Source organism: Ambystoma mexicanum, chromosome 7q (assembly GCF_040938575.1).
Source record: "Ambystoma mexicanum isolate Mex_15411 chromosome 7q, UKY_AmexF1_1, whole genome shotgun sequence".
Classification (NCBI taxonomy): domain Eukaryota; kingdom Metazoa; phylum Chordata; class Amphibia; order Caudata; family Ambystomatidae; genus Ambystoma; species Ambystoma mexicanum.
In genome coordinates, this window is record NC_090941.1 from 312,700,432 (window position 1) to 312,714,684 (window position 14,253).

Here is a 14,253-nt window from a genome sequence, read left to right on the forward strand (position 1 = left end):
GAACCTGAGATAAACCAGTTTAATGGTGCAACCTCCCGCCCCTTTTTGGACAAAAACATGCAGGTTTGCACATAATGTCTATTTATTAATAAAATCAGAATAATTAAATCAATTTAAATATAAACAAATTAGACATCATGATTCTCAATGAGTACTATTGTTGTTATGAGACCAATTGTTACTACACTGATAAATAATGTATATGCTGTTCAATTCATTTGATAACCACTTAACTGCCATGGGTTTCCCTCCCCAGTGCCAAGGCCTTTTTTTGGTGATTTCGGTATGTCACTATTCAATCCCTTGTAACTTTTTTGTTACATCAGATATCTCGGCCACATTTCGCCCCTTTTTCCCACATGTAGGCGGTCGTAACTCCACCAAGGAATCCTAGTTTGCTGTAGGGGGGTAGGGGGGGCTGAGAGAAAATAACCATAAGAGGAGTAGAGGGAATATCAGACCTGGGCTGAGGGACAGCACACAGTCCTGGTGTGGCAGAGAAAGGTCAGTGTCCACAACTCTCTCCCTGATAAAGGGTTACGAGAGAGAGAGAGAGAGAGAGAGAGAGAGAGAGAGAGAGAGAGAGAGAGAGAGAGAGAGAGAGAGAGAGAGAGGCAGCAAACTCAGTAAAGTAAGCCTTGCTGGAGCCAGCTACCCAAACTCAAGGCGAAGGTTCAAGGGCTCTGAAAACCTGGAAGGGGATAGGCATAGGATATAGAAAGAACTGTATCTGTTGTGCACAGTTGCACCTTGGAGTTGACAGAGACAGAGTGCTATCATAGCCTGCTGAAGATCATAAACCCAAAGTCTGGCCTGAGACAACCATGTTACTTGTCCTTGGGGTGGCCTCCAAAGAAACCTGAGATATGGTAAACTCCTGAGAAATGGAAGCCACAGAGGACCTTTGATCAGGTATGTTGCCCTGGGGCAGGGAGGATCTGAAATAATTGCAGTCTGAAAATCCACCAGAGACAGATGTAGAAGAAATACATCAACTGTCATCTAGAAGTCAAGGAACAAATCCCTGATAGCCTAGATTTTGCCTGAGGCTATGACAGAAGGGTCTGGAAAGGTGAAACCACTTGAAAACTCTGAGTGACTTTGTATGAACCACTCAAGAGCTGGGAGGGTCTTTCTGTGAGCCACTTTAGAGGTGGGAGGGACTTTGTCTGAACCATGTCAAATCGGAAGAAATCTAAGCAGCCACCCTGTAAGCATTGCTGACCCACTCAGCGCAATGCCTCGTATTGCGCATATTGCTCACAATATCTAGTTCCGCCAAATACTACTTTAAGGGACAATTTCTGCTCTCACGTCACTCTCAGGTGTCAGTTCTGGCCGCACATCACTCTCATTGTCTTCATGTTGCTCCTACATCCCATTTCACTCTCAGACTACCCTCACCCATACAGTCACACTACCATAGATCCTGTTTCACATAAACATGCACATGCACCTCCTTGTTCTCTCCGTCTCTCATGTATACACAAACCTAGAAATCCACTTACCTGCATACACCAGTCTGGTGGACTCCTTTTTCTGATTACCTATGTCAGTAATTGCTCCGGCATGCCAGTCTTGGTGTTCTAGGCTTCTACCCTCTTGCCTGGAAGGGATAAACCACCAGTGCCAGATTTAATGTGAGTGGCCTAGCCCAGGATGGCCCCCTTCACCTCTTCCTAACCATGATTCTGCACAGGCTTGGGGAAGGCTCAGCTATACGAGCCCAATTCCAGCCCACGTGAAAGATAGGGCAGGTGGATTCGGTCACGTTCCCTTTGTGCCTTTGAGATCGCTTCAACTGTAACACCCTGAGGCTTCCATTTATTCCAGATTTACAAACATTTTTACACACATTTCATATTTAACATTTGTTTCATAAGAACAAATTAGAAAGTGAAAGTAGTAAAGAATATAAAACAATTGCGCATGATTAAGGATAATTAAGCTACAAGTACGAAAAGAACATAAAAAAGACAATAAAAAATATTTTAAAAAATATAGAAAAGAAAAGAGAAGAGAGAGAGAGCACAGACTTTAATCAATTCACACAGCATGTTCATTGTTTGCAAATATGTATAATACAAAACAAAAGCAGCCAGTTGTTAACTTCTTTGAGGATCAAATAGAATTATTTGCCGTCAGGTAGAACTTACAGTGTTATGTAAAAATCGATTAAAATAGGTCATTCTTTGATCCCTTAAGCATGGGCAGTTAAGAAATAAATCAAAACCTATGCTTTGCCTATTCTGGCTTTGCTAAACATTCAGACAGATTGATATTCATACTGCAAAGAGGATGCTGGCATGTGTATGTGTCAATGCGAGGCGAGTGTATTCGACACTCTCTCCCAAACCACAGAAGCCGAATGAAAGTAGACCCTACACCCGTGGTTGGCACAGGCGCCTGATAGTATAAACAAGACACCACGTGGCAGCCAGTGGGGGGAAGAGGAGTTAGGGAGAGGATGTGGATGGGTAGGGGAGTATAGGAACACCTGAAAGAGGTTGAGGGAACACCTAATGTGGCTAGGACGAAGGGAAACCACAGGGAAAACACCCTACCTGTCTCTACTTGTAACACTCTGTACTCGTAGCGTTCATACCAAACCATACATTTTTCTCCCTAAAGCTTGACCACTCTTAATACGTGTCGAAACCACACGGTACTAGTAACATAAGCTTACATACACCTTATTTCAGTATATCTGGGTCTAGGATGCCAGGCTGACAGCACTAGTATCATATCAACATGTAAGTAGATTGCCATCTACCAAACTGGTCGTACTCACAATGATCACAATGACCATGAATACAATGATAGACAAGAACACATGGCCATCAGGCATGTATAAGCAATGAACATAAAACATGACGTGCAACGTGGACTTGATAACATAACTGAAGGCACCATATCCCCTTTGGAAATGCCGAGAGATCCCTACACCCCCAGCAGAGTCCTTCCTTGTTCTGGACGGGTTAAACTCCGACCCGCACTTAGACCTGAACACAAGAAATGCTGTGCAATAATTCCAACATTATCTGCAATTGAAAAGTAGAAACAAGTTCCTTACGAACTAGTGTAACACTTATCTGAAGTCCGGGAGACCCGCAGGTCGTCCCGGACACCACAGTAATCCGCCCGTAACTGGCAGCCAGGAATCTCCGCCCGCTGCCGCCCAATATATTCACACAGTCTTCCCCAGTACTTATCTCATGTCCGGGAGGCCTGTGAGCCATCCCGGATGCAAAAATCACTGTGTTTGCTGTCCACTCGCACCCAATGCCAATCGTCTGAGTTCCTTCATAGAACGTGCTGCAGCCGCCGCATTCCGAAGTCCTGACACGCCCGTCTCCTGCTGCCGATACAAAATAAGCCACACCTGCCGTATGACGCTTGCCCATTTATTGGTTTTGCTGATTGTTCACAGCTGTTCCAACAGGCGTATGGCTAGGACTACACTCTTCCCAAGTGCTGCTGGGAGTTGTTGTTTTACGCCAGATTTCCATTTCTACATGTTTTTACACACACCTTTCTTGCTCCAGCCTTTAATCCTAACAGTATGCCAAAGGAACACCAGGGCTAGTTGTAGAGTTGTTAAGTGCTATTTTAATGTCACAAAAAGCAAAATTTGGCAGCGGATTCGAAAAAAGTCAAAATATACTTGAATGTTTTTCCACCGAACCTTTGCATGTATGGAGTTTAATCCCAAATCACTGATTCATATATAATGATTGAAATGGGAATGTAATTGGGAAGTCCCAACACTCGTATTCATAAGGAATCCAATTTATGCCATTTCATCATATATTCCATGTTAATAATTTCGGAACCATAAGTGAGAGCAGGTACTAATTTACCTGTGTAATACTAGATCACCGGGAGAAAAGGATATCTACAATATTCCATATTTATGCAAATTAGTTGAGAGGAGAAAAACATTACTTTTTCTTTTAATCAGGTAAATACGGGTGAGAGTAGAGGTGTACACAAAAGAGGGGAGCCTAAGAAAAAAAATGGATCCATCACCTCTAAACATATATTATGTAATCTCGAGTTAAATAGGCTCCTTTTACGATTATTAGAGAAAGTAACAACTCGCGATGTAGATCCATTTACCTCCATGGGGTTAAATGTCATAAAAGTGGTCATGGCTTCAAGTGATCTTTGTAGCCCTATGGGCATATAATCCAGTATGACTAGGTAATCAGCATAAAGAAGCCAATTAATATATGTTTTGCCTAAGTAAGGCAGGAATGCTTTATTTCTATAAAATGAGGTACCTAGATCAGAAATATAGAGGTTGAACAAAACCGGATCAAAGACGTAGCACTGCCTAAGCCCATTGAACACTGTAGTTTAATCTGACAATGAACCATGAACATTAAGATGAATTTGGATTGATGTGTTTGCGTGGACATCTATGAAAGGGGTCAAATGGGAAGCTCGTAAACCACAATTGGCTAGTTTCCATCACAGTCTATTTCTATTTACCAAGTCGGCCATTAGGTCTACAAATGCACAGTGGATGGAGAAGTACTTGGACTAGGCTTGTTGTTGGAACATTTTTGAAAAGATACCATTCAAAGAGTTTTCCAGATTTTTTCGGAATCCCGATTGACAAGGATTAATTCGACCAGATTTATTAGCCCAGGACACAATTTATTTTAAAAGGAATGCTGCAAAAATGCGCCCACAGACATCTAATAGAGTGATGGGTTGGTAATTACTGGGGACAGCAATGTCTCACTTTTTAAAAATAAGGATCAGATGGGATTTTTTCCATGAATTTGTCAATGTCCCTTTTATTATTATCCATCTGGACAGATTGTCAATCATTTCAGCCAGAGTTCGGGGTCCATTCTAATAACTAAGTTAGAGCGTCCATCGGGGTTCTGTGCCCTTGAGGAGCATAGACCATTTATGTGATACAAAATGTCTTCCTGATCAAAAATGTATGACCAGGGTGCATCAATGCATGCCAGTGTATAGTCGTCTTTGTTGGTAGGTTCTGAATATAATTTAGAGTAATTTTTCATCCAATCGCAATCGGCCACACGGTTGGATTTCGTGGATACTTGGGTATTTGCGTTATCCTTGATCAGGTGCCAAAAAACTGCAGATTTCTTAGAGCCTAAGAGCTTTAACATTTCGTCTGTAGCCCAAGATCTATGATGTGATTTCTTTTTCAAATTCATCAAAGTGGCTCTTAATTCCCTCTTTTTCAACTGGACCTTCTTATCAAATTTTCTGGAGCTTTGGTGAGGCCTATTATTAGGGCCTAACCCTTGGGAGGTGCTTCTATACATAAAGTTTATAAATGTGGGAGGGAAGTGAAAAATGCAGCTTTTTGTGCGTTCATCAGGGATTCATTTTATTTTCCAATAACTTAGCATTAAAAATGTCAGCTCATCTAGAGGTCCATTTGATGTGATTACCCTCATTATTAATCATTAGGGCAACCGCACTTGTTTCTCATTGGGGTAGAGTATATAGCAAGTCTAAACAACAATGCATAAGAGACTGATCACTCATTGAAGTTTTAGTAACCATGAGCCTTCAACACCCACTAAATATAATTAAGGCTTCCGGTTTAATGGTATTTAGTTGTCCATCATTTTCGCCTGTATTTATCCATATTTATTTTTGGGCCTTTTTTCTGTATTTATCCACATTTCGTTTTTTGTCACATAAAAAGATAGTTCACAACCAGTATTTTTCTGCATTTATTATAATAAAAAAATGCATTTATTAAAGCACACATACAGCCGTATAGGAAAGAAAGGCTAGCTCCACGTTTTCCATAAAAACAAGTGCTTCCTCATGTTACTGTTGCTGCCTTAAAATATATGCTGCCAGCAATTTGAAGAACTTTAATGCTACATGTATACAACTTTTACATTGTGCATGCTGCTCTAGATTTGCCCCAGTGCTAGTAACGTCAACAATTGAACATGCACTTGTGTACGGTTTCTGTAATACAGCCCCAGGTGCGTGTATTGCTCTGGGCAAGTACACATCTCATGACATTGCCTTCTCATTGCATGTTTCCCAGCGTTTGGCTCTTGAGATATAATCAGCTTCATTGAATGGCATGCCTGCTACAAAGCACATGTCTTCAGTAGCATTAAGCGCAGTAAAAGGCATGCTTGGGTTTTAGTTTCATTGCTTATGGCACTCTTCTAGGTCCTCAGAGTCTAATAGGGCCTGCCATGCCAGTCACGCAACGACACGGATGCAAGTCTCATTTGGAAGATGTATTCCCTCCTTTTTCAGCTGTCACTGCTCCGTTTCTGTGCTTTGATCACATCTTTTCTACTGAGCCTCAAAAAAGTTTCCCATCCCACAAAACTCTCAAAAAGTAAATGGTAGCATTTTTAAGTGATCGCTTGAGGCACTTTTCTGTTTTCGATGCATATACATTATACTTCATTCCCTTATTTGTTGTCTGTCAACTTTCTAATTATCTGCCAGTTCTGCCGTGTGTGGCGGACATCTATTCACCAATGGGAGATGACTCAGTGGATGAGACGTGCTCTGATGTGCGCTGTTTGTAAACTTGCCTTAATCAAAACAGAGCAGAACTCTGCTCGTTTCTTCATATACACCTGATCTAAAATGGCTGCTTGCTCTCTAGGGATGTTTGAAGGAGGCCTGTAAGGGGCAGTATATGTCCTTACAAGACCCTGCACCTGAAATAGTCTAATGAACTGGCTGACCTACTTCAAATATCCTACTTTATAGAAAACAGGTGGATAAACTAAAAGTCTAAACAGTAACACATGCTAAGCCAATCCAGGTCAAACCACCATGGCCAATGATGCAACGCACTCACTCCGAAGTGCACCCGACTCCTGTGAGTATGTTCTTCTTCTCTGTGTTTAGAGGAGTGGTATCTGTTGTGTTCCTCCCTGCCGGTGCAGCCGGCGGAGGGAGGGATGACCAGGGCCTGCGTCTGGGCCCTGCTGAGGAGCCAACAAAGCACACAACACGCTTGTTCTGGCTCGGGCCCGGAACTGCCTGCCTTCCGGCAGGGCGGGCCCTTTATTAAAGGTGCGCCTCATGTCACCGCGCATGCGGGATCTGAGGCGTATCTAACATTCCTCCTTTTTTTCCAACCAAACGCAATGACACACAAACACATAACCACGTCAAACAACATCACTAATTTTCCTGTGCAAATCTAGCCCGGCACAGTTCCACACTCTCCACCTTGGCATTTCACCACTCATAGGGCCTCATTACACGGACGGCGGTAAGGGAATAACGGTACTGGTAAGCGAATACCGGTACCGCTAAATTCCCAATCTAATTACGACCCGGACTTGCCGCTATTAGCGCCACCGGTAAGTACGGTGCCACTAATAGCGGCAAGTCCGTGGGCTCGCGACCCCCAGGTCGGAAATAGCAGCATGGCGCTAATAGCATCCCATCACAAGGTAGGCGGCCATGGCAATAGCGGCATGGGAAAGACCCAAAAAACCCTTACCGGCATGGCGCAAATACCGGCATCGCGAACCACCCATTAAGAGACCTGAGCAGTGTTTCCACCTGCCACAGGTGGACACATCCAGCACAGGTGGAGGCGATGGAGACTGTGGCAGCACAAAAGAGCACACCACACCCCTTCCCACACCCCTTCCCACACAAAAATGCTTCCAATACTGCCCGCATTACATGGGCTGGAGGACATGATTGCAGTGCAGCAGCACCAACAACAGGCAGCACAGAGGAGACGCAGGAGGAGGAGGAGGAGGAGTAGGGCAAGACAGGCGCAGCAAGCACCACCAAGGCACCCAGAAATACCACAGAGCCAGCCACCAATCTCCAGGATCCAAGCCAGTCCATTGAAACAGACACCTGAGCACATACAAACCCTGTACCGTCTGCACTGGGATACCATCACCATCATAGTGGATAAGATACATGAAGACAGCGTGAGACTCATATAGACATCAGAACTGCAATCCCCCCTCTAGTGCAGGTGTTGACTGCGCTCCACTCCCTGGCCACAGGCTCGCAGCAGCATAATGTGTGGCAGATGCATGGCATCTCACAACCAGTATTCCTATGCATGCCGAACCAGGTACACAATGCCCTCCTGAAGCTTGGACATGAACACATATTCCTGCCACGGACTGCCCAGGACATTGCAAACACCAAAATATGCATCTATTCACTTCCAAACATCCCAAATAGCATCGGTGCCAGCAACTGTACCCATGGGGAATTGGTAGTCCTACATCACAATGAAGTAGTCCATAGAAACAGAAAATATTTACACCCAATCATTTTCCAAATGGCATGTGATGCAAACAAGACAATCACACATTGTTGTGCCAGACATCCTGGATCAACGCATGATTCAATGGTCCTGCAGAACTCAACCATACCAAGCAACATGGAGCGACAAGCTGGCCAACGATTGTGGCAACTTGGTGAGTAGCAGGCCATGCACAGGGCGGTGTGATTGGGGGGGAGAAAACGATACACCAACTGTGAATTGTCTGGCGTGCGTGGGACAAATGGTCATACAGATGTACTTCAATGTCCATTGGGTGACTTCACAATGTACCTGATAAGACCCCACATGAAATGCGAAGCTGCACAACATTGCATACATTCCAAAATTTCAAAGATGACACATCCATCCACAACCACATTTCACATCATGCCACACCACATAATACACAAATCATCATCTTTCCCTCAGGACGGTCATACAGAATTTGGGCAGCAAAACATCATTACCACAATGTGCCCTAGAATGCATGCAAAGGAATCACCCCTAGCCATGGCACATGACCACAAACCCATAGCACCACTGAAGTGATGCCCCGCAGCACAGCAACATGGATGTAGGGATGGCTGCACACTGGCATAGCGCTACAAAATTTGCCTGGGCCCAAGGACACCTGAGGCCTGGCCTCAGCCAGGACATTTCCATTACTTGCGGAGGCATGTTTCGGGCATGTCGACTTGCATGGTTGAGCCCAGCTTTGTACATTGCAGTCACGCAGATTGTCTGCATGCATGCTGTCAGTTGTGATTTCCAATCACAATGCAAAGAAGACATGTGTGACATGTACAGTCCACAGCAGGGTGGCCGGTAACAGGTACCCATTCTTCACCCCATACAGACAAAGCCGGCTATCCCCTGAAGAGGTAGCACCTAACCCCTGTATGGAACCCACAGAACCAGTAGGAAGAGGACAACAATATTGCACATACCTGTACCTGCATCGTGATGGAGCAGGCATTTGGCGTCTCCAACACAAAGCTCTGGTGCCTAAGCGTGCCGGCTGAGGCTCTCCTGTACGGCCATGACAACGTGCCGAAGATAACCATGGCATGTGTGAAGCGGGACTAAACTTTCATCAGACGGAATGTGCCTATGCCACCTGACATGCAAGCGCCAGATGAGGATGATGTGGATGGTGATGAGGATGGGTCAAAAGGCCCGCAGGGACATGCAAGTGGCAATGTCCAGGAGGGGCACGATGTGCGTCAGCATCTGATGTATCAGATTCCATGACATCCAAGGTATGACTATTATGGATGCAGATGGGTATTACTGCCCTGATGCATGTGGTCAGTGCCACAAAGAACCATCTCCCCAATACAGTACACACTACAATGATGAATACCAAGCCTGTGTTTCAACTTTTCAACAGTGTATTGTGAACAAAAGACAATAATTAAGTGCATGGCCCCAACTGTGCAAACGACTTTACCCCCCTCCCCCACAACACTCCCAAGAACACCCTTACACCCCTCCCCACACAACACTCCCAAGAACACCCTTACCCCCCTCCCTTCACAACACTCCCAAGAACACCCTTACCCCCCTCCTCCCACAACATTCCCAAGAACACCCTTACCCCCCTCCCCCACAACACTCCCAAGAACACCCTTACCCCCCTCCCCCCACAACACCCCCATGTGAGCCTCATGGTGTGAACGTGTCCTTCTACACATGTGCCACCTAGTCCTTGCTGGCCCTAATTGTCAGTGCCTTATCCACCATTTGGTGGTTGAGATGTGGTGCGCCTCAGGTTGCGCAGAGACCGGCGTAGGGGGCTAGTTTGCCGGGAACTCCCAGAGGAGGTGGTGCCTGGTACATCCTGGGTAGTGAGTGGGCATCGGCGCTCAATCGCGTCAGCTATACGGTTCATGGCCTGCCTGAGTTGGGCCATTTCATTGCAGATCCTGTTGGTGCATGCCTCCATGCCCTCCCTTGTCTGCCGTGCATACATACAGAGGTCCTCCCTCAGACGGCCTGCCTCAGCCACATGCTGCCCTACTAGCCCAGTGATCTCTGCCTGCTTCTGGATGATGGATGAGAGGTCATGTTGCATGGTAGGTGCTAGTGGGATGACTGCTGCGCCTTGATCCATGGCAGTGGCATCAGGTGAGAACACCTGTGGGCTCCATGACCCTTCCAGGGTGGGGGTGGGTGATCCTCCATGGCTACTCGGACCTGATGACAACCTTGGGCTTGCCAGTATGGAGCGTGTTGGTCTGGGGGTCTGGCTTTGATCAACAATGCCATGTGCTTCCTCCTCATCCGAAAGTGGGGCAGTAGCTGCTGCCTCACCAGTTGAACTGGTGGCAGCAGAGTGGGTGCCCTCCATGCTGGTTTCACTTGCAGGGAGACACTACCGTGGGTGCTACGGTGGCAGCAGGCATGGCCTCAGGCTGCGTGGAGCTGGTGCTACTGCTGCCTTTGTCCCTCTGGTCATGGTCACTCCTCCCGGTTCCCCTTGAGGCTGTGGTGGTGTCCCTTGTGGCATCTCTCCTGGGTTTTTTGGTGGATGGGGGAGTAGGTGTCACAGTGCGTGGCTCCTCAGTTTCAGTGTGTGAACCTGTAGGGGTGAGAAATGGGGATATTCATCATTTATGGTTCGACCTGCCTTATGCTGAATGATTACGTCATGCCGCTCTATGCATTTGGCCCTCTTTATTGTGGATTCAGGTAATGGTGATGTTGGGTGGGTCATGCATGAATGGGTCTGTGTTGCACGTGTATATGGTGATGCATGCATGTATGTTTGTGGCTGGATCTACGGCATTAATATGGACACATAATTGGGGGGCCCTCACACTTCACTGTGCATTTTTGGATGCATACACTCACCTCCATCAGACGAAGTGGCCACGCCATGCTCCATTTCTCCAACTCCCTCTATGGATTCCACTCCAATTGTGGATGCAAATGTCTCCTCCCACTCATGGAGTTTAATAGGCGATTCGCTGCCTCCTCCTGTGCCCATAGCCAGGTTGCGGTTCGCTGCCAGTATGTTCCTGACACGGAGCCGGAGGTCGTCCCACCTCTTTCGACAGTCTTTAACTGTGCGGGTGGGGGTGCCCACCGCGCTGACCTTGTTGGCAACCTCTGCCCAGATGGCCTTCTTCTTGAGGATGGTCTCCCGCCGCATGTCGTTGCTGAAGACCACATGTGCCTTTGCCGCTAGTGTCTCGGTCAGCATTATGAGCTCCTCATTGCAGAATTTTTCCTTGCGTTGCCGCTCTGTCCATTTTTTTACGGCCTTGGGCATCTTTAGGGTGTCCTGGAAGGATTTTTATCCGAGTTTCCTGGAAAGGTGTCCTGGATACGGAGGATGGCAATGGATTGTGTTTTTAAAGATGGCCGCCGCGCTATTTCCCATTCCTGTGCGATGACGCTATTTCCGCATCTGCGTTTTTACGGTGACCGCAATTTGCATGCAGTAAGAAGGCGGAGGCGCTATTAGCACTTTGGTTGAATCCGTTAATGGACTTTTTGGGGGCTTTTACGACATGGCGGTAGGAGGATTACCGGCATGGCGCTATGCTCGTTTCCGCATACTCTTAATAGTCCGCAATTTGCGGGCTCTTGCGAGGGCGGAGACGCAAATAACGCCATGCCGGTAAATGCCTTTTTTTACCGGACAACGTGTAATCAGGCCCATAGTCTCTTAGCCTCTCAGGAGCCTTCAAGGCTGCCCTTAGGTCATACTGACTGGGCCTTTGCCGGGGAGCTCTCTCAGGGCCAGGTACCCCCTCTGGCTCACCTTCATCTTCTGGATACGCCCCTCAGATCCTTCTGGTCGCTCCTCTGGCTCTCGACTCAGGGTCGCTTCTCCCTCGCCCCGGTGACACGAAACGTCTGGTGGCAGCTCTGCCTGGGACTGTCTGTCTCCATCAGTCCACATTTGTCGGGCACCCTCTTGAACCACAAAGCATTCCTAGCAATCGTCTGTTGCACTCGTGCTGCTGTCACCATCGTTCCTTCTGTTCGCATCACTTCCAGGGAGCGCAGTCATACCGTCTTTCAAGCTTGGCCTTTGTGGGGTTTCGCAGCACCAACACGTGATCGCTGACCTTGTGTCTCAACCTTTTTCCGTGCCTCCTGACGCTCATGTGTTCGTTTGCTGCCACTCTCCTTCGTTGAGTGCAGTCGCTGTCGAAGGGGTCTACTCATCTGCTCGGGTGGTATGGTATGGTTGAGTTTACCAATGTCCCGTACATGAGGTCTGTCGGGGGTAAACGGTGGAGCTGTGGGGCGTCACCCGGTAGTTCCATAGGACCTGTATAGATCCACTCTACCGGGGCTGGTTTGAGCCCTGCATATGCGTAGCACTTTGCTGATTGTCCGCATGAATCTCTCCACATCGCCATTCAGCTGTGGCCACCGGGACGTGATGTGATGATGTTTGATGTGCAAATCGTCCAGGTATTCCCTGATCTCCGTCCCCTGGAATGGTGGCCCATTGTTACTCCTGATACATCTTGGCAGGCCATGTGTTGCAAACATCTTCTCAAGTGCAGGTATCATGGTCTCCACTGGTGTCGAGGATATGATCTCCACTTCTGGGTATCGTGAGTGGTCGTCAATTGCCACCAGCAGGTATGTTCCTTCCTGTACTGTGCAGAAGTCGACCTTGATGACCCATGCTCTGCCGACTGTATAGGTTCAGGGTTTGGAGGTGCTCCTGTGATTTGGCAAGGGAGGCAGGATGGAATGACTTGCTCTACCTTGGTGTCAATGTGAGGAAACCACACCTGGTGTCAAATTCTGGCCTTTGTCCTGACCATTCCCTGGTGGCCTTCGTGTGCCAGCACCACGATCCTGTCTTGCAGGCTGCTGGGGATCACAATGCGGGTTGCCCTCAGGATTAACCCTTCGCTGGTGACAGAAATTGCCTGTCATACTGGGAGCATGATGGTAAGGAAGTCTCAGGCCGCTGGCTTGCGGTTGTGTACATGGTGGAGGAAAGATTTCCAATCACCCAATATGATAGTGTTCTTGACTATGTCGCAGCAAGGGTCAGTGTGCGTTGCCTCCACGATGTCTTTGATGCCTGGATAGGAAATCTGCCAGATTGTCTGTGCCCGCTTGGTAGGCCAACTCAAACTCAAACTGCTGAAGTTGGAGCAGCCACTTCCCAATTCTGGCCAGAGGGTGTGCTGATAACCCTGTGAAGATCGGGATGAGTGGCTTGTGATCTGTGTAGGCCCTGAATTCTCCTCCATAGAGGTAGATGTGGAAATGGCAGAAGCCCCAGAGGACCGCCATGGCCTCCTTCTCGATGTGTGAGTATCGCTGTTCAGTGGGCGTGAGAGCTTGGGAGGCATATGTGATGGGATTTGTTTTGCCTGTCCATGATATTTGAATGAGGATAGCCCTGAGGCCGACTGGGCTAGCATCGACGTATAGCTCAGTCGTCAACATTGGGTCATAATATGCCATTGTTGTTTCCGATGACAGGAACGTCTTGATTCACTCAAACACCTCCTGGCATTCAGAGCTCCAGTTCCATTTGGTGTTCGACTTGGTGAGCTCACTGAGCGACTCGGACATCGTTGCCAGGTTTGGAATGAACCTCCCGCAATAGGTTGCCAACCCCAAGAAACTGCGTACCTCTGTGGGTGTTGTCGGAGGGGAGGCCTCCTTTATGTCTGCAACCTTTTGTGTGTTGGTTGACACTCCCCCACTGTTGAAGATGTACCCGAAGAATATTATCTCCTCTTTCAGGAACTCACATTTGTCCCAGTGGATGGTTAGGCCTGCGGTCTCCAAACTGCTGATCACCATCTCAAGGCGACACATGTGTTCCTGCCTGTTGCTGGCATGGATACGGATGTCGTCACTGACATTCAGCACCCCTGGGATTCCCTGGATTACTTCCTGGATGGTCTGCTGGAACACCTCCACTGCTGAGGAGATGCCAAAAGTCAATCTCGTGTACCGGCATAGACCCAGGTGTATGG